The sequence below is a fragment of the Ursus arctos genome, unplaced genomic scaffold (genome assembly GCF_023065955.2).
Source record: "Ursus arctos isolate Adak ecotype North America unplaced genomic scaffold, UrsArc2.0 scaffold_14, whole genome shotgun sequence".
NCBI classification, from domain to species: Eukaryota; Metazoa; Chordata; class Mammalia; order Carnivora; family Ursidae; genus Ursus; species Ursus arctos.
The window spans coordinates 58,866,779-58,889,198 of record NW_026622808.1 but is presented as its reverse complement, the minus strand read 5'-3'; the positions used below and the strand labels follow the sequence as shown (position 1 = coordinate 58,889,198).

Here is a 22,420-nt window from a genome sequence, read left to right as displayed (position 1 = left end):
TATGGAAGTTTAGGGCAGAGATGCATTTTCACTCAGCTGTTTTTCTCGTAATTTTAATTTGCAGTTAGAGAAGGTTCTATGATGGGGACATTTAAACTGTGTTTTGAGGAATGGGTACGATTTGATGATGTGGAATTAGGGACAGCACAGCTGCAGGGGTTGGGAAAAGCGTGATCAACCGCTGTTCACTGTTAGCAAGCTCCTCATTCTTAAAATGTGCTTTTGGCTATGAAGGAGCAATACCCTAGTAGTCCACAAGGTGGCGGAATAACTCTATCATTTTCTCATTTTAAATGCAAATAACGGAATACCCATTTTACATACCTGGACAAGAAATTTTTCTCTGTTGAAAATAAGGAAAAGTTAAAAAATTGTTGTGGGAACCATGATGAGGAATTTCAGAGAAATGCTTTCTTTTGCTGTGTAGTGTTCAGATTCACATTTATATATAATCTAAGAGAATTTCATGTTCAAGATATAACTTAGGTAGGTATGGAATTCAGAGTGAGTAAATTTGACGAAGATACAAAGTAAATTCACTGACCAGATTTGAATGGCTAAAGTGTGCCAGTCACTTATGCTTTGAATCTGGATCTCATTATATCTAGATCTGCCAATAGTCACAAAAATACAGCTTAACCAATTACAGTACAAGTTTTAAAATGTTTGTTTTTATCAATAAAACTTATTTGATGCTAGAGTTATTTATAGTGAATATTCATTTTCAGCATTTGTTTATTTAGTTATTCAACTCACGTTTGTCGAGCACCTGCTGTGTGTTGTCCATTGTGCTATGGGCTATTTTAAATGGTCGTTTAGTTCCCAGAGTGCTGCAGGTGGAAGCTTTACAACCAGACATTTTACCCCACATGTGTGATAGCTCCAAAGAAAATGGGTTTAAATTAAGAAATATGGTAGATCCATTCCACAGGACCAGAAAAAGTAGTGGAATGGGTGATGGAAGGGGGTTAATGTGGAGGGTGGTGCTTCCAAGGAAACTTTCAAGAATAGAAGTGGTGTAATTAAAACATAGTCTTGCTGGAAAGCAAGGCCTTAAGCCCTGTCTTGCGTTCTTTTCAGTCTTCTTTCAAGTTTCTAAATATTGGAAGAGTAATATGAGAACATGCCCTCAACACACCATCTGCGAGTGACCAGTCTACACTGGAGTGGTGCGATATGGTCCTTTCTTTCACAGAGCATTTTCTTAGCCTCATAGGACAGGCCTGAAGATGTAACTAGGAAGGAAATGGGGGACATGGGAACTGGAAACTCCTTTTTAAGTGCTAAGAGTGGAAGATGTGTAGATTACTGCCCCTATCCTCAAGTGAGCCTGTCTTGGCCTTCAGCTATCCTGTGACCTTCACTTGGAGTTTTCGCAGATTCCTTCCTGTCATTAGCCTCCTCCCCATCTCTACCCCCAAACCCCTAGTTGTTTTTAATGTAGTTCAGTTCCAGTTTGACTGAGATGAGGTGAAAATAGCCCTCATTCTGATTGTAATGTCATTACATCCCACTGGGAGAAAATTAGGTTATGTACTGTAGCAGAAAAAGCTGAGTAACAATGAAGAATGAGATAGAGTTGGAAGAAAGAGCAATAATACTCTGCGGGCCTGGGATCTTTCTTGATTCTCATAGATGAACAGTAAATAAGAAAGAAGCAAAATAAATGGAAGTTTGCAGTTTCAAAACCTTCTTTGGTAGGTAGAAATTAAATTTTATTTAGAAATAGAGGGCTGCATAGGGGCACCTGGGTGGCTCAGTCAGTTAGGTATCCAACTCTTGGTTTTGGCTCAGGTCATGATCTCAAGGTCGTGAGATGGAGTCCTGTGTCAGGCTCTGCCCTCAGCGTGGAATCTACTTGAGATTCTCGCTTTCCTTCTCCCTCTGCCCTTCCCCCCACTTGCTCTCTCTATCAAATAAATACATAAATCTTTAAAAAAAAATAGAAGGCTGCATAACTTAAGAGTTTTTTTTTTTAAGATTTTATTTATTTATTTGACAGGGATAGAGACAGCCAGCGAGAGAGGGAACACAAGCAGGGGGAGTGGGAGAGGAAGAAGCATGCTCCCAGCGGAGGAGTCTGATGTGGGGCTCGATCCCATAATGCTGGGATCACGCCCTGAGTCGAAGGCAGATGCTTAACCGCTGTGCCACCCAGGCACCACAACTTAAGAGTTTTTTGAGGTGATTATATGGTAACACTATACTAGGCTAGAGAGACTAACTGCTAACCCTACAGGAACAGCTAACTGTTTTGGGATGGAGGCCAATCATAGTAATTCTTTCAGAATCCTTCCACATACTCAAAAGCTTTAGGGTATTTATTTTTTAAGTGAAAAAATGTGCAAAACAATAATTTCTGCTTCTTTATTCTTTGCTTAAAGCTCATGATATTTTTGTGCTATGCCAAGAGGGAAATTCTGTCCATGCATACATAGTTTTTCTACTTGTCAATACTATTTGCATACTGCTCACACAGATTTACTGAGATTGGGGATCTGGAATTATGCATCAACAGTGAAGAAATTAAGAACTTGGTTTATATCATTGTATATACCTCACCTTTCCTAGGTGTTTTTTGGTGAGGTAGTTAGAAATGGTCTTAGACCTTTGTTGAAGGTAGGAGGTGCCTGAACTCTCAGGGGTCATTATTTTGCTTTTACATGGAATCATCTTAAAATTTTTCATACCACTGTTGAATTGGGAAAGGGACCTCAGAAGGTGAGGAGAAAAGAAAGCCTATATTTCAGAACAGCTGCATGAATTATCCAGATCCATGAACTATCAAAATTCTTCTAAAACATCCTATTTCTCTGTACTAGATTTGCTAATTTACTTTAAGATTTGCTTAGTTGATAATAATGGAATTTTCTAACTACAAACAATTGGCTAATGCAGAAGACCCATGGTGACAAGGAAAAGCACACCAAGCTTGAAATCTATTGTTCCCAAAATATACTGAGGCACCTGGGGCCACTGAAGGCAACTCACAGGGGTACTGCAGGATATTTTAAATGTTCAAGAGAAACAAAGTGATATTACCAGTTACTGCTCTAGGTTGGTTCACAGTTTCAACATTAGATCACACTACATTTCTTTTGATTAGGTAGTATCTTCAGGAAGCTGGTTTTTGGTGATTAGTGTTTTACCGAGCAGGTACCATTGACAATAATTTTGTAACAGGAAATGAGAGTGACAGTTTTCAACTTGATTCCAAGGCTTGAGTAGCTGGGCAGTGATCAGTAGACACACGTTATCCCATTAGTAAGTAAATGTGGTCAAGATTAAAATAATTTTTTTTTCAATTTGTGTGAATTGACTTTCCAGATAGCGATTAAGTAGATGGGACATAAGTAGTTATTGTTTGTACCTAGCAGAACTCTTATGTATTTCTTCTGGCCTAGGGATGTCATGAAAAAGTCAATCAGACACTAAAGGTTACCATGAACCAAAAAATTTGGCAACCAGTAGTTTAAATTGTTTTTAAAAATTGGCTTGGGTAGCCTTTTTTTCTTTTAAAAATCTCTTGTATTTTTTTTTCCATCACTTTATCTAAATGTACAAATGTAATCATCTGACTTTTTTTTTTTTTTTTTTTTTTAAGTGATCTCCATGTGCAGCATGGAGCCCAGTGCAGGGCTTGAACTCAAAACCCTGAGATCAAGACCTGAGCTGAAAGCAAGAGTTGGATGCTTAAACTGACTGAATCACCCAGATGCCCCTCATGTGCCTATTTTTAAAAGTATTTTATTCTGTTTCTCCTAGCTTTCCTTTTCCTTCTCCTCTACGTTTTCATTTCCCTACCAGGCAGCTCATTAGCAACCTAGTATATATCTTTTTATATTTGTCAAGGATATGCTTCTGTAAGATACATATACATATTAACTTATTTAAACATACAAGCCTTGGGTGGGGTCACTGTTTTATGAAAACAAGAGCGTGATAGTTACAAAAGGCAGGTGACATCCAGTATTATTATGAACATAATTTTAACTTTGCATACCCCTGGTAATGGTCTCAGAGATCCCAGAGGCCCCTGGGCCACACTTTGAAAATATTTGCAATAGGTGTGTTTCTATAATAAGTGAAAATCTGAATCTGGATTGCAGTGATATACAATAGTAATGTTCTTTTTTTTTAAGTTCCCTGTAAATGTTTCATGTGTAAAAATGCTTGATTACTTTTATCTATTGTACATAGTTATATAAATAAATGTGTTGAGTGTTATGGTACATGATGATCTTAAGATTTTTTAGTTGCTTTATTGACACCGATTAAGTATCTTTTGAACTTATAATTATTTTAAATGTTTTACTGTGTGACATTTATATGCAATATTCTTTAATATTTTCCTCATTGACTGCATTTTCTCTTTTAGAACTTGATTGTTGTTCTGATGAAAATGAATTATAAACAATAACACTTTTGAGCATCATTTTTATTCAGCATTTTGTTAAGGAAATAAGCCAATCATATTTTTTTTCAAACAAGTCACTTTTCATTCCAAAAGTAAAATTTGTTTCACTTTACACTGATTCCTGTTCATCATCAAAAGACATTCTAGGCTGTTACCACTTTGTACAGTATTAGAAGATGTTCTTTATTAATATGCTTTTTGCTTTGTTTTCCTATAGATTCAGAAAATTCACATTTATAATATTCAAAAGGAATATTGAGAAACTATCCTAATTTTATAGTCTTTTAATTCTGAGTATTTGTTTTTAATACTTTATTAAAAAGTCTTGCATTAAAAATACCAAGAAACTATACACTAATTATTTAAGGAATGTAATGTACTGATAATAAAACCAAAGAAAAAACTAAACACTTTAAAAGTAGAAGGAACTATGTAATTTGGGAATATAATCAACCGTTGATAGTCTTAAGGTGTCTTATAAAGATTGTGCAGTATATTCTTGCTGCAAATTGTGATGTGGGCCAAATCAGTGGATATTGCATATATTTCTTATTTCTCACTAGTATGGGAGGCCCATTTAGGGTTTGTTTTCATGATGTTCCCTGACAATTGTCTTGAATTCATGAATTTAGATTATAATTGATACTTTTAGTAAATCTTTCTGCTTACTGCACTAGTATTATAGGGTTTACTAATCAGTGTAGAAGTATTTTGACTTTTTACCAGATCTGGCAAATAGCAGATGAATATGTCAATTCTAACCTTTTGCATTCATGGAAGTATTATTCATTCCTCAAATAGCTGCTGATCACTTACCAAAGATGAGGCACTTTCACTTAACCAGATATGAGGTACGAACATGTGTATGACTCAGAATGTGTCCTCAGAAAGTTTGTAATCTATATCAACACAAGAAAATAGAGTATATGGAAGAAAAGCTAAAAACTAGAAAAGAAGTATTAATAACAAAATTTGCATTCATGGAGAGATACTAGTTTTGCTTGGGAAATTTCATATCAAAGATTGAAACTATAACCATATGTATTTTTCCTTATTACAACAATATATTTTAATTGTGAAAAATTCATAAACTTTAGGCAGTCACAAAGAAGAAAAATTGCTTATAATTTTAAGTTTCACATAACAATTGCCGTCATTAATATTTTGGTATTTGGTTTTAGCCACTTCATTATCTTAAGTAGACTCTTTTTGAAAGTGATTTTTAAAGATATTCATTCCAGGTACTGTTCTAGGAGTAATGCAGATATTACATACAGCCCTTGGTACTGATGATTTTGGAAGAGGAAACACTATTAGATTAAGTTATTTTAGGCATAAGTATTTTAATGGACAATAGTAATTTGGCCATGATTAGGGGTTTAACTTTACAATTGTGCCCGAGACATCTGAAAGAGAGTGTGGCTCTCTCACTTGCTGACTTAGGGATAGGAGAATCTCATTCATGGAGTTCTAATGTGATAGGTTCTACTGAGAAACAAAAGTAAACCTTATCTTCACAGAAGAGAAGGACTGTCAGCTGATTCTTAGAGACAGTATTACGCATGAGAGGTGAAATCTTAGCACATCTACTATTAAAAGTAGGTCCATATAGAAGTTATCAGTTAAATCTTTGTAATTTGAATTGGCATTTGCTTATTGAGATACTTTTTCCATTCACAGGAAAATATTAAACAATTCATTTTTCTTAAGTTTTTTTCATTTAAAAGCATCATGTCACAGATAACCTAATATATCAAGTGATTTGTGCTGCTTTATATTTTGTGTTGGAATCTATTTTTTCCCCCCAGTAGATCTGTCTCCCTTCCCTGTTTACTATTTATTTATTTATATATTTAGCTCCACACCCAGTGTGGTGCCCAGCTGGGGCTTGAACTCACGACCATGAGATCAAGACCTGAGCTGATATCAAGAGTCAGATGCTTAACTAACTGAGCCACCCAGGCGCCCCCCCCATTTACCTTTTAAATAATTTTTGGTATTAAAATTATTGGAGGCGCTAGCTTAAAAACATTTTTGGTGTCAAGAAAATAGCACACTGGAGTGAAAGATGGGTCAAAGATAGTATTTCAAGTAGATTATTCCCATGCAGGTAATGGAACGTTGATAGCAGGGCCACCGGTATGCAAAATGAAAAAGGGCAACCCCATTTTTTTTGTCCTTTCCCATCTTCTCTTAGCATCCCCATTCTTAGCTCTGCCTTGCTATTTTTTCTTACGGTCCCTTTCCTACGGGGAGCACCTTCTCCTGTCCTATTTATATGATGGCCAATACTTAGACTTATGCTTTCTCCCTTTATTAAAGCTGAACACATACTGTTGGCCATTTTCTTGGTTATCATGTTGGGAAATAAGCCAGTGGGCTGATTTCCCCAAAGATGTTAGTTTTTTAGGATATTTAAATTTGGTAATCTTTTACTCCTATTTGAATTTTGACAAAGGGTTTCTAGAGAGGCAAAACTTTAAACTAAGATGGAAAAAATGTTTAATGGTAAATTTTCAGCTGGGTTGAAGAAAGTATTTGGAGACAGGGCTAACATTATAGATCCTTCAGTTCATCCTATAGCCAGCCAGACAGTTCCATTTGAAAACATACTTTTGTTTCGAAGAAAATAGAAGAGGAAAGTGTTATTTGTGTCTTTTAATGCAAATAGCCTTGTGGAAATTCCTTTTCTACAAGGTTTTATAGACATTATAGTTGCCTCCAGAAGTTAAATGTGGGGACAGTTTTCCTGAAGAGATTTAAAGTAAAAAGAACATACCTGTAGCCGATTTGCAAGCCTTCTTTCCTTAGATTTCTGAATCTCTCAGACTCTAAAGATCCTCAAGGAAAAGGAACCAAATGCAGAGTATCAATTACTTTCACATCCACAGTTTGAGCTCCTAAAATGGCATAATATGCAATCTGAGAAAGAGAGGCAGTCATCTAATTCATTTTCTTCTCAGAGTAGAGAAGTGTGTGCATGATTACAGATTGAGCCTCTAGGAGAGCAATAAAAATAGCTCTGACAGCTATTTCCAATAAAAAAATAATTTTTCATTGGGCAGAGTACCCAATCAATAAAGACATTTTTGGAGTTCTTGTTTGGTAGTATGTTTGGAGATATTATGTCTCCAATAGCAGTTACGGGAGAAAGGAATACATGATTGATGCAGGATAAAAACCAGACACCTTATTTTAAGAGAAGTGCTTTATGACCTTTAAGTTTTAAAATAAGATTTTCTTTAAAGGTTTTCTTTAAAATAAGAATTGACTAAGCAACAGTTCTCTCACCCTCCACTCTTGTGTGGCTATCATTTTTACCAAAAGTGCCATTTAGTGTAAAAGGGTTGAAATTGTAATAACTGTGGTCTAAGAGCCATTCATGTTGCTGTAAGGATTTTCTTCCCACTCTCAGTACCAACTTCTTATATTTCTTTGCTCTGATAAAAGAAAAATTATGGAGTAGAGAAATTGTGGAAGATTCATGTGAATCAATTTTTGATTTTAATTAATGACTATGGAAATTAAATAGAAATAGAAGTGCATTAATTCTACATCCTTTCCCCCTGTATGTTTCTTCATTTTAAACAGCAAGGTTTTAAATTCTTAGTATTGTATTTTATTAATGGCCAGGTATTACTTCTGGTAGAACTGTAATAAGACTCCGCCACCCCCACCCCCGCCCCATTCGTTTGCATGTGATTTCTTTCTATGGCTAAATAAGTTCATCGATTTTATGTTTCATGGAGATTAGTAGTTTAACAAAATAAGAGATTATTGATTCTAATTTTTTCCTACATTGTTATTGGATTTAGTTGTCTTTTTAACTGACAGAGAGTCTTTAAAGATGTTTTCTCTTTGCCCTAAACAACATTAAATACAATGTACAGTGATAATGACAAATCAGGCATGTTAAATAAACAAGATTAATATTGTTGGATTTTTATCAAAAGGCCAAAGCCAGTTTCTAAATAACTGTATAATTTTCTGTATTCTGGCTATAATATTGGATTTTTTTTCTTTATAGAGTATTTAATGCTGCCTTTCGAAAAGGAAGTATGTTCACATGGGTAAAAAAATCAAAACAATATACAAAGTATATGATAAGGGTTCTCTACCTACTCCTCTTCCTACTTTTCTTCTTTCTCTGCTCCTTACACTCTACCTTCCACATAATGACTTCTACTAGTTTCTTGTAAATCTTTATTTTTTATGTAAATACATATATTTATTCTCTCCGGCCCAGTTTCCCCCCCTTAAAGTTCACTTTATATATAGACTGTTATTTCTCTCACTCCTGAACTGCAAACATTTTCACTAGACTTTTTGGCCTTTTAGTTAGACAAACCTATATTTGAGTGCTGGCTCTACTACTTACTAAGTGTGTGACCTTGGGTTAAATGTGAGTTTCTCAGTGACTTACTAAAATGGAAGAATCAGTACCTATGACATACGGTTACTGTGAAATTTAAATGAGGTAATACAAAGCCAGTAGCCTCTGGTGGGCAATCAATATATGTCCCTTTACTTTGACCTTTTCTGTCTCCCAAAGTGCAGTCACCCTTTTCCATCATCTGTTCCCTGAATTAAAGCTACTGTAACCTCACAAACAGTTTCCCTGTCTCGAGTATAGCCGCTGTCCATCTGTCCTTCACGCTGCAAGTAGAGTGGTCTTTCTGTGGCTTCTATCCTCTGCGCACAGGATATACTTCAAAGAGTATGTGATACTCTTCATGATCTAGGTTCTTCTTACTGGTTCACCCTTGTTTTATGCAATTCCTCTTTTGTGCTCTACTGTAGGTATTTTTTTTCCTGCCCAGAGTTCTTAGTCCCTGTTTGTCCACTTGACAAGTTATTGTAGGTTGAACTGTGCCTGCACTCCCCCCCGCCCCCTCCCCCCACCAAAAAAAAGAATGTTGAAATCCTAACCCCTGGTACCTGTGATCTTATTTGGAAATAGGGTCAAGTTAAAGTGCGGTTATCAGGAAGGGTCCTAATTCAACACGATGTCCTTATAAAAGGGGTAATTTGAGCACAGAGACAGATACACACAAGGAGAATGCCATTTTAAGATTGGAATTATGCTGCCATCAGCCAAGAAACTACCAGAAGCTGGGAGAGGGGCCTGGAGCAGATTGTTGCTTAGCACCTTCCTTGGGACTGCGGTCCTGCCGACATCTTGATCTTAGCCTTCTAGCCTCCAGAACCATGAGATGATAAATTAATTTCTTTCTTTCTTTCCTTCTTTGACAGTAAATTTCTGATGTTTAAGCCAACCAGCTTGTGGTATGTTGTACAGCAACCTCAGGAAACTAATAACACAACCTTTACAATTTTCATCTCAACATCGCCTTCCTCCCATATAAAGGGTTCCTGCCTCTGTGTTCTTTGTTGTTTTCTCTATGAGATTATCTTGTTTTATTAAAAATTTTAAGTTCAGGTACTTTACGTTAAGTACTTCTAGACCCTGAGCTACTTGAGAACAGGCATCATCTGTTTTCATCTTTGAATTCCCTGTGGTCCATAACACATAGTATGGCTTAAGTAAACCTAGGTTAAAGCTTTCTTAAAAACCCTAAGGTGTTTTTGTCAGATCCTTGGTTCCATTAGCAGTGCATTTTTCTAAAATGCTTCTTGGAATTGTTCTTTTTTATAGGTGGACATTGCCACCTGTTATGTATATGTTTTTACTGCAGTTGAGTCGAATCCTTTAAAGAATATAGATTTAAGGATTCTTTAAAGTTATCTTTAAGATATTGTCCACCCCTTAAAATCTTAAAAAAAAATTCCCTAAGGTATAGTATATGCAGTTTTTTGGTGTTTACCATCTGGTACACTAGTTTGTATGCATACTAATGTTGAGAATCTTAGGAATTAGGCTCCCCGAATACAGCTGAAAGCTGTAAAAATGGGGAAGAGTGGTCCCATTAAAAACGTTATCTTCCAGCCTGCAGAAGTGGCATATGTAATTTGGCTCATATTATGAGCATCCTCTCAGAGTATAAACACAAAATGGGTTTTTGTTGTTGTTGTTGTTGTTGTTCTTTTTTCTTTGCATTTGCTGCCCCCAGCTTTGCTATGATGCCCTTCCACCTCCCACAGAGAATACAGTCACAGCCCAGTCGCATAACTTGTCAGGCACTCTGTTGTTAGAATAGCCTCAGTCCCTTTCTTTAAAGCTTAGTCCTTTTCATTTAAAAACTTCGATCTCGTATATAATTTACTCTCTTTTGGACTTAACGTTTCTGGTTAGTGAACCCCATGGGAGTATGGTGGCTTCAACGGGTTCTGCTGACTAATGTCTTACTCTCAAGTATGTTCAAGTCTAATTTCCCCTACACAATAATAACTCCTTTCAGGACTTGACTACATTCTCTGGCTGACCCCAGTTGGCAGCTTCATGTCACATTCTTTTTGTCTATGCTGTGATGACCTTCAATAAGAATGTAACCTCCAGTTTCATCTGCTTTGTCTGGCCAACTCTTGGACTTGCAAGCATGAATGGGACCCATTGTTCATACTTATCAGGAGCTGGTTACTTCAGATTGGGAGGGGAATTGGCTGTTTCTGGGCCATATCTGTCTAATGCTCTTTCTCCCTTAACTAATAATTTTGGGTAAAGTCAGCACGTTCATTGACCAGTCTGATGTCCACTTAGGGTACAAAATGCCATTATTATTATTATTACTATTATTATTATTATTATTACCTCAACCAAAAGCCTATTCCTTATCTATCATCCATCTATCTACCTCCCTACCTAATTAACTGCAGAACATTTTCATTACCCCAAAAAGAAACTCCATACCAGTAGTAGTCACTCCCATCCTTCCTTCCCCCAGCCCCTGGTAACTACTAATCTGTGTTCTGTCTCTGTGGATTTGCCTACTCGGGACATTTCATATAAATGGAATCACACATCATGTAGCCTTTTGCATCTCTTTCCATTAACAAAGTGTTTTCAAGGTTCATTTATGTTTAGCGTGTATCAGTACTTAATGCCTTTTTTATGAAATAATAGTTGACTGTGTGGAAGCTGCATTTTACTTCTCTGTTCACCAGCTGATGGATATTTGGGTTGTTTCCACTTTTCGACTATTATGAATAATCCTACTGTAGATATTTGTGTAAAGTTTTTATGTAAACATAGATTTTCAATTCCAGGAGTGAAATTGCTTGGTCATATGGAAGTACTATGTTTAACTTTTTGAGGAATTGTCAAACTGTTTTCCAAAGCAGCTGCACTGTTTTATATTTCCACTGGCCATATATATTTATTTTTCCCCATATTCATGTCAACAGTTGTTATTTTCTGTCTTTTTTGTTATAGCTGTCCTAGTAAGCATGCAGTGGTATCCCACTGTGGCTTTGATTTGCATTTTCTTAATGACTAATGATGCTGAACATCTTCATGTGCTTATTGGGCGTTTGTATGTCTTCTTTGGAGAAGTGTCTATTATCCTTTGCCCATTTTAAAATTGGGTTATTTGTCTTTTTATTGTTGTTGAGTTGCAATAATTATTTTTGATACTAGACTCTTATTTATATGATTTGTAAATATTTTCTTCTGTGGCTTGTCATTTCACTTTCTTGATAGTGTCTTCTAATACATAAAAGTTATAAGTTTTGATGCTATACAGTTTATCTATTTTTCATTTGTGTTCATGTGCTTTAGTTTCTTAGATACCTAAGAAATTGTTGCCTAATCCAGAATTGCAAAGATTATCATCTAAGTAGTATTTATCTTTCATTCAGTAAATATGGGATGTCATTCCATTTATTGAGGTCTTTAATCTCTTTCAACATTGTTTTGTAGTTTTTAGTGTATTAAGCTTATGCTTCTTTTGTCAAATATATCCCTAAATATTGTATCCTTCTTGATGCTATTTCAAATAAAATTGTTTTAAGAATTTCTTTTTCAAATGTTTCATTGCTAGGTATAGAAATAAACTGATTTTTGTATGTTGATCTTTGTATCCTGCAACCTTGCTGAACTACTTTTATTAGTTCTAATAGTTTTTTTGTGTGTGAATGGATGCTTTAGGATTTTTTGACTTATTTTTTTACTGGGGTATAATGGACATATGACATCATATTAGCTTCAGATGTACCATATAATGATTCTATATTTGTGTATGTTGCAAAATGATCACCAGAATATGTCTAATTAGTATCTGTAAACATAAAGGTATAAAAAATGGGAACCATGAGTTTATACTGATGAATCCAATCCATAGGAGGAAGTTCACTGTTTTTCTGTCTTTCCATGTTTATAACTCTCATTTTCCAACCAATGAGAATATGTTTAATTAGTATCTGTAAACATAAAGGTATAAAAAATGGGAACCATGAGTTTATACTGATGAATCCAATCCATAGGAGGAAGTTCACTGTTTTTCTGTCTTTCCATGTTAATAACTCCATTTTCCAACAATGAGAAACCTGACTCCCATTATCTTCTATATATTTATTTATTTGAACAATCCCTCTTGTTCAGCAGTGCTGCTGCTGTCTTTTCCCACTCATGGGGATTTTCCCCTTACCTCTTTTGGGCTCCATACATTTTGCTGGACCATTTTTTTTTTTTAATTCAATAGCCAACATCATTAGTTTTTGATGTAGTGTTCAATGATTCATTAGTTGCATGTAACATCCAGTGCTCATCACCACACCTGCTCTCCTTAATGCCAGTGTTACCTCTCTACCCTCTAACATCTTTTCACCCCATGAAGCAGACATCTGACTGCTCAGTGAGTTCCATCTGATGGTTTTTATACTGATTGTGAAGGATAGAAGGAAAGCTCTCTTGTTTTACCAAGTCTTTATGTTGAAAAATTTCAAGCTTACTGTAAAGTTGCAAGGATATTATAATGAAAAACCGTATATCTTTACCCAGATTAAATAATTGCTAACATTTTTTGTCACATTAGTTTTACTTCTCTTTTTCTCTCATATATAAATACATGTTTATATATATGTATGTCTAATACCTACATTATCATTCTCTTTGGTTTTAAATGAATCATTTGAGACAACTTAGATATCATCACGTTACCCCTAAATATTTGACCTAAATACTTCATCTCCTAAGAACAAGAACACTCTCACATATAACCACTGTATAGTTACCACACTTAGGAAATTTAACATTGATGCAGTGCTTTTATCAAATACACTGTTCATGTGCAAATTTCTACAGTTGTCCTAACACTGTTCTTAAGGATGAGTTTTAAATCCAGGATTGAATCAAGGATCATACATTACCTTTAGTTGTTATATCTCTTTACTTAATATAGTTATCCAATCTTGAGAATAATGTCTGACACACAGAAGGCCTTGAGCGGATGTTTGTATTTTCATTAAGGGACCCTTAATTTAGTGGCATTTTCTCAATTTCTAATTTGAGTTCTGTTTTTTTTTTTCTTTCAAGATTAGGCAGTTTGCTCTATAAAGTTAATTACCTTTTAAAAAAATCAAATGCACATGCTAAATATATAGAACAAATGAAAGTACAATAGAATTAAGTCTTCTTCCCATTCTAAAGCCTAACCCCCCTGTCTTTCAGAAGTCAACCATTTTTTTCCAGGTTCTTAAGAATCCTTCCAGAAAGATCTCTGTTATAAGCATAGACCTGTATATACACATCCACCAGTTTTTACTTATAGAAATGGGATTATATTCCATAAATGAGTGAAACCATATGATAATTGTCTTTCTCTGCTTGACTTATTTCACTTAGCATAATCTCCTCCAGTCCAAGAGAGACTGTGGACTCTGGGAAACAAACTAAGGACTTCAGAGGGAAGGGGGGTAGGGGATTGGGATAGGCCGGTGATGGGTATTAAGGAGGGCACATATTGCACGGTGCACTGGGTGTTATATGCAAATAATGAATCATGGAACATTGCATCAAAAACTGGGGATGTACTGTATGGTGACTAATATAACAAAATAAAAATTATAAAAAAAAGAAAAAAAAGAAATGGGATCATAGCACATACTCTTCTGTAACTTGCTTCTGCACTTTTTAGTATGTCTTGGAGATAGTTGTGCATCAGCACACATAGAGCTACTTAATTCTTCATGACTCTGTAGTATTCTCTCATATGGATGTGTCATAATTTACTTAATTGTTGGGGCGTCTGGGTGGCACAGTGGTTGAGCGTCTGCCTTCGGCTCAGGGCGTGATCCCGGCGATTTGGGATCGAGCCCCACATCAGGCTCCTCCACTGGGAGCCTGCTTCTTCCTCTCCCATTTCCCCTGCTTGTGTTCCCTCTCTCGCTGGCTGTCTCTCTCTCTGTCGAATAAATAAATAAAATCTTAAAAAAAAAAATTAAAAAAAAATTAACTTAATTGTTGATGGACATGAAGGTTGTTGCCTTTCTTTTAGCTATTCAAAACACATATTTGACCTCTTAAAGGGACTAGACTTTTTAACCTTGGCATTCTGTAACATAATAAAAGGTTAAGAGCATTTAGATGATTTTCTTCACATACCTGGTTTTTAATGAGCTATTCAGTCATCATGGCTTTCATGTACTACTTCAATGTAATACTAATAAACTTCATCTGTCAAATGAAGTGGCTGATGAATTATTCAGTATTAAAATAGAAATGTCTAACTTAGTCATACAGAGTTGAATTAGAGCAATTCTTCTCAAACTATCTGTGGTGAGAGACCCAGATTTAAAAAAAATTTCCAATCCTTTGCAGACTGATACCTTTGTAAAATGCAGTAAAAACAAAGTATCAGAAAAATAAAAATTTAAAAAACATACAGAATAAAATGTCTATGTGATTCATATAGAGCAGTGGTTCTTAAAGTGTGGTCCAATAATTTTTCAGATGTAAAAAGTCCAAAAAGTTTAAGAACAACTGACACAGAATTTCTATTACAAGTTTTTGTTTCTCTCCCATTATAACTACATAGAATGTTATAAGTGAAGCAATGTCCCCTTGTATTAAATGCCTGTATGCCCACTTTAAAAGAATATGTCAAAATTTAAAAATTAAAAAATTTCAGTGTGACAAATCTATCATATTGAAACTCAATATGACATGCATTTTGCTTGTTGATTTATTTAATCTTGGTTAGGCTGCTGATAATGCTATTCGTAAGAAATAGTGTATATCTAAACTGTGTCTATGGTCTGTTTTAATAACATTCTAGTATAGAAACCAGTCTCACAGAAGTGGTTGATGGCCATGTAAAAAGAGATTTTAAAACAAGCTCATCAAGCTGAGGATACTAATTTTTAAAATTTTACTCAAAATTAAGCAAGTGATTCTATATTTTCAAAATTCATCTTCAATTTTTATCAGTTTCACAAATTGTAACAATTTTGACATTTAAAGTTATAACTAAATCAATGAAGTTAATAGATCCCAGATACATGAATTTCTTATGAATAGATCTTTTAATGGAAACTAAAATTCAGAAATTTTATCAAATTATACCAGTGTTTGGTACATCAAGACCACTTATTTCTTTGATAATATTAATAAACTATAGAACATCATAATGTGTACTTCTAAGCTTTTATAATCATTTCGTCTTTTGCTCTTACCTGCCTTTATTTTTTTTTTTAAGATTTTATTTATTTGACAGAGAGAGAGAGCACAAGCAGGGGGAGCGGCAGGCTGAGGGAGAGGGAGGAGCAGGCAGAAGGAGAGGGAGAAGTAGTTTCCCTGACAAGCAAGGGGGGGCTCAATGTGGGGCTCAATGTGGGGCTCGATGCAGGGCTCGATCGCAGGACCCTGGGATCATGACCTGAGCTAAAGGTAGATGCTTAACTGACTGAGACATTTAGGTGCCCCTCTTATCTGCCTTAAAAAAAGATGTTGTACTCTTTCTTTCAATATAAATATTAAGAAAATTTAAGATGCCAAAAAAATCAGACAAATAAGCAAGTCTGTTCATTCAATTGATATCCTTGAAATCTGCTTTTTTATGTTATAGCAGCACAAGAAGTTCATTTTTGAGTTCAACATTCTTTTTTTTTTTTTTAAAGATTTATTTATTTATTTATTTATTCGACAGAGATAGAGACAGCCAGCGAGAGAGGGAACACAAGCAGGGGGAGTGGGAGAGGAAGAAGCAGGCTCATAGCGGAGGAGCCTGATGTGCGGCTCGATCCCATAACGCCGGGATCACGCCCTGAGCTGAAGGCAGACGCTTAACCGCTGTGCCACCCAGGCGCCCCATGAGTTCAACATTCTTTACAGACTTTCTCCAGTTGATAAGCACTGTACTTACACATACAAGTATTTTTATTATCAACTTTTATATCATTACATAAAAAACAGAATTGTATAAGATTTAAGATATAAATGACACCATTTTTCCTATGTCACTAAGCACTCTGTTTAATTCTGTTGACTTTTTTTTTTTTTTTTTTTTTTGAATAAGAGTACCTTGTCATTGAAGGAGGTAGTGTGACGATTTATGTTTTGGCTCAAACTCCTTAATCTGAGTTGCTGTTCCAGAAACATTTCCTGTCATTGAAACCATGCCGTCTGAACACACTCAAATACAAAATTTAATTTAAATTCCAAATCACATATGTTGACAATGTTGACAACTGAGGATATTACACAGTTCAGAACTAGTTGTGTTTATGAGCACTGAAAATGGAAAAAATTCTAAATATAGTTTAAAAATAGCTATATTAACAATGAAAAATACTTGACTGGCTTTATTTGTTATATGAGTTGGTCTTCTATATCATTAGACCGTGCCTAGCTATATTGGGCTATTCTTACCTTGAAAAGTGGTATTTGAGCTATTTTCTTTGCCTTAGATTCACCTGTATTTCCAAGCAAACATTTTTGTCTGTGGTCTTTTAGTGGTAGCCTGAAGTGGTACCTAAAAGAGGGCTGAGAATTGCTAATATTTATATGTGGGATATTGAGTGTATGCTTCTGTTAGTTTTTTAACTCAGTGCCCTTTCTTTAAAAGATTTCTTTGGTTTTGAGCTTATTTATGATTTATATGTAAGATCCATTTAAGTTTTGATTAGTCGGTATATCTCCACCCATATCACATTGTTATGTTAGTATTTCACCCTCAATGATGGCTACACCAGTGAAGTCAATATACAAGATATCATATTCCTAAGAGAATTAGTACAAACTGTTTTGGTCCTCATTTATTTGGAATTACTTCCATCATTATAATTTGATTTATTACCACTGCTGCATTCAGAAAAAATGAGTGGCTCTTCTTGACAAAAGCTCAGTGAGGCTTATCTCAGCATATGTAAATTAGAGTTAAAAATAAAATAATTTCATTTTTCTAATTTAGCTTACTAACTTTAGAAAGTAAGCTTGACCTAAAATCATAAAATGATTGTATAAATAATACATTTTAAAGATAAAACAAATACGTACATTTTATCAGATTTTTATTTATTTGTGGGTTACAGGTGATAAACTAACCTGAAATATCACGTTTAAGCAATCTTATTGTGCTTACCTAGCATGCATTTTATACCCTGTGCTGCTCACTGCTTGAGTTTGACAGCATCCATTTACACCTTATTTATCAAAATGAGTCCGCTGGTCCCATGTTTGGATGTTGTGTCAATGTCAAATTGCTTAAGAAGTTTCTAAACACGACTGTCATATTATAGTTATCCTGTCAAGGACCTTAACGTTCTGTGAATCAGTGCTGGCCTAGCAGGTATTAATATGCCATAGTACTAATAGTCAATGTATATTGAATTTGTATTGTATGCCAGGCTCTTTGGCAAGCAGTTTACACATTTTGTCTTATTTAATATTCACCACCATCTACTAAGATACAGGTGATGTTTTCATCCCCAATTTATAGATTAAAAAAAATAAGGCTCAGACAAATTGAGTAAATTTCCAAGGTCATAGTCTTCATTCATAGTTGGAGCTGGGATTTGAGCCCAGGTCTGTGGACTTCAGAACCTGAGCTCTCAATCTCTAAATTCAAATGCCATAAAATATCATCTTTTAACTTACAGGGTGAGTTATAATGGAAAAAGCAAGGAAATGGGTTCTATTCTTAGTTTTGTCATAACCTAGTTATGTGACCTTTGACAAGTCAATTTATCTCTCTGTTTTTTTTTTTTTAATCCGAATGTGATATGGGGAAAATAGAGGAATTGGTTCTATAGTCTTTAGGCAGTGGGGGGCTAAGGCCAGCTCATTCCAGCTCATAAGAAACACTTGTTAAATTTATAGGGTTTTTTGTTTTGTTTTGTTTTGTTTTGTTTTTTGCTGGTTGATGCCATCCTGGTAGCATGAAACTGTCATGGAAGCATTTACCCCATGGAAATTGACAAACACTGTAAGTCAGGACTTTCCCCTGGTTTTTCAATATTTACCAGTATACGACTGCTTTCAGGTCTCTTAGAGCTAATTCTGTGCTTTTCAGCCTGGCCTACCAAACAGGAGGAGTGTGTCTTGTCCCTTTATCGCTATCTAGCACCTAGCGTAGTGGGTATCTAGTACATACTTGATGGTGATGATGATGATGATGATGATAGTAATGATTAAATCATCCCATCCCAGCATGGTGATGGATATTAAAGAGGGCACGTATTGCAATGAGCACTGGGTGTTATATGCAAACAATGAAGCATGGAATACTACACCCAAACTAATGAAGTACTGTGCGGTAACTAACATAACATAATAAAAAAACCACAAATCATCCCATCAGTACCTTAAATCTTTGGATGGGCCCTGCTTAAAGTTAGTTGCCTAGGAATGATGGAACCTCAAAGGAAGCTCTTCCTCTGTCCCCAGTGACCTGGGTATTGATCTCTTTTTTAATGGAGATACTCTAACACAGGTTTTAGGTCTCTTTTTGCAGTCCTAACTATCCTTTCTCAGATTATTATGCTGAATGAGAAAGTATAACACAAAAATAGTACATATGAAGTCATTCTTATATATACTAGTTCTGTCCAGCTTTTCTGGAGGTAAAGAATTTAACTGTTTTTCATTTTTAGTTTTATTCGGAATCCTACTCTGTTTATTCTTCTTTTCTAACTTGGATCGCATCCCTGAGCTTTCCTGTCTTCTACTTCTTTCCCATCAGTTCCCTCTTTCTTTCTTAGCAGGTCTAGATTGCTCTATGTACTTTACCTCATTCCATGCAGTTATTTTCCTCTAATTAATCCTCATTTTCATGCTCTTTCTTGGGTAGATTTCCTTCCTGGGTCTGAAGAATTACAACTAGTTCTTAATTTAATGTTGAGCATACTGTTTTTATATAATTAGGATATATATTGATGAGGTAATAGAAAGAACCCTAGACTTTTTGTAAAGGAGGCCTGGGTAATTTGGTTTTGCTTTTGTTCTTTAACTACTTGAACTTTAATTTCCCCATTTATTAAATAATGCAGTTGGATTCTATCAATGGTTTCCAAACCTGCTTGTGCTTCAGTATCATTCAAGGTACTTGATAAAAATACAGATGGCTAGACTTGCTTTAATTCAAAACTAATGAGTCTCTTTTGGAAATGGGGGACTGGGAATGGCCGGTGGGGGAGAATTTTATTTTAGTCCCGTTCTGCATGTCCCTAGATTGCACACGTAAGATTGCCAACCACTGGATTAGATTACCTCCAAGGTGTTTTACGGTTCTGAAATTATGTGTCTGATATTGTACCTCATCTTCCCTTGCTTTCCATCTTCCCCACTTCCCATCAGAAAGTCTTGAAGATACAAGCGTGAACCTATTTAAGGCACTGGGAGATTATTGTTGTATCTAGATTTATATGATTATTTTGTCAAGTTTTCTGAACACTACTGTGTTTTATGCAATGGTTCGGTTTAACTCAATGGCTAATGATAAAATGTACAGTATTGCAATTAATCCTAGGAAATATAAAACCGCTAATGAAAGACACACATTATCACCTGATAGCCTACGAAACCATATTTAGTAAATAAGAAAACAAAAAGAAATCGCTTGTTGCTTCCAAGAACCACACAAAATTTATCATATAGCATAATATTACTGGTTCCTGGAATCAAGTATATCTTACAGTCCTAGACTGATAGGCTTAGAGGGAACCTGGAAATCATCAGCTTTTTACAAATGAAAAAAATGAGGAGACCTTCAACAGCTTAAGCGTTCCATTCAGCGACTGGCAGAACTGGAGTTACAAACTATTTTCACAGGAATAGAACTTCTTCTTTTATTTTCTTCTTATAATGAAAAAAATAGGGCTATTTCTATAATAAAGTATTAGTGAAATGTGCTACTGATTTTTAATTATGCTTAAAAGTTCTTATTTCTCATCGTAGAAGACATAGTTGTATTTTTTTCATGTAATAATAGTATTTAGGGAGATCAGTTCAACATTTATTGTTTGGTGAGTCACATAATATCTTTTCAGGCTATTTGTTCATTTAAGTCAACTTACATATTCACAGTGTGCTGCCGTATAGCTTTAGTTTTAGGAAGTGCAAGAAGAAGTATTTTTTTGCCCATTCCTGCAGCAGTTAGGCCTAAGCATCCCTGTTGTCTCTTGTATAGGTTCCTTTCAAATCTCTTGTCAGAGAATGATGTTGGGTCTGGTCACTAAATTCCCCCAAGGGAGCTGGGATCTGAAAAAAATTCGCACCCCGTGCTTGAACCCATGAACTTGGGAGACAGACAGATCAGAGTTCATATATTTTATTTGTCATGTATAAAGTAACCAGAACCACAGTAAAATGAAATTGATTTGGGAAATTAGTCTCCTGGGAGATGTTTTTAGGATACACATTCTCTTAGGACACTGTGAGACGAGCAGAAAGAAGCCAATATGACTTTTTCTGTTCTTGTTCTGAAGCTGCTGCTTCTGCTACTTCCGACCCTTGCAGCAGAGTTGCTTGGCTGGGTGACATTTGCTGATTTCAGCAATAGAGCTTTTATATAGGGAACAGTGTTGGTTGTATGCCCAACCAACATTTTGCTTTTGTCTTCTTCCTAAGAGAATTCTGATTTTGTCCAAATATCCACCCCTCCTCTCAGAGCTATGTGCTTTAGGGGAAGTGGGCCTCATTTGTAGTATAGCAGGTAGACCCTGATTAGAGTGAGCCAGTGGTGATAATTTAAATGAATCACTTGTCAGTGATTGGTTTAAGGATGACGTATTATTTGTTCTGGCCAAGAAGTCGTGAGGGAAGGACTGCTGGGGTGGAAGTAGCAGGCACTGGGAAAAGTTTTTGTTTAGTTTTTATGAAAGTTATATCAGAAGAGACCATGCTTCTGCTTCTTGACATTATCCTGTTTTATGTTTTATTTGGAGCTTTTCTTTTAGCACCAGCCTAAGGATAAAGCCAGCATAGAGGAGAGGAGAAGCAAGATCATTGCAGGGGTGTGAAGCTGGAGCCCTGATCATACAAACTCTGGAATTGCTCTACTTCTTTTTTTTTTTTTTTAAGATTTTCCTTATTTATTTGACAGAGAGAGAGGCAGTGAGAGAGCGAACACAAGCAGGGGGAGTGGGAGAGGGAGAAGCAGGCTTCCCGCTGAGCAGGGAGCCCCACGCAGGGCTCAATCCCAGAACGCTGGGATCATGACCTCAGCCAAAGGCAGACACCTAACGACTGAGCCACCCAGGTGCCCCTGGAATTGCTCTACTTCTGAACTTCCTTGTACAGGAGACAAAACACACCATTATTTCAATACACTGAGACAGCCTGTACTTGCAGCCGAAGTCATTCTCTGGCCTCTATTTCTCCTGCGTCTATTATTCTAGCCTGGTCACAGGTTCTTCTTCTATTGCTCTCATCACAAACTGAGACTAGACTCTAATGAAATGGATGTGCAGTGCGGAGAATAATTTTCAATGAGTCACAAAGCCAAAACTACCCTAGGGTCTCTTCCTAGGTGTGGTGGACACAGATGCAGCACAGGACAAGTGTGATGGGCATTACCTGCTTCGGAGATTCCCACCAGGTTGGTCAGGGGTCTATCAGGCCTGCATCACATTTGGCCTTCTTCCTCTACCCAGTCCTGCCTCTTCATTCTT

The 22,420-nt window shown here is 35.9% G+C and overlaps 1 pseudogene; it reads left to right on the top strand.

The window, feature by feature from the left end:
- The window catches only part of LOC113257108 (actin, clone 302-like), an 89,632-nt pseudogene that overhangs the window by 41,449 nt on the left and 25,763 nt on the right, over window positions 1-22,420 (top strand).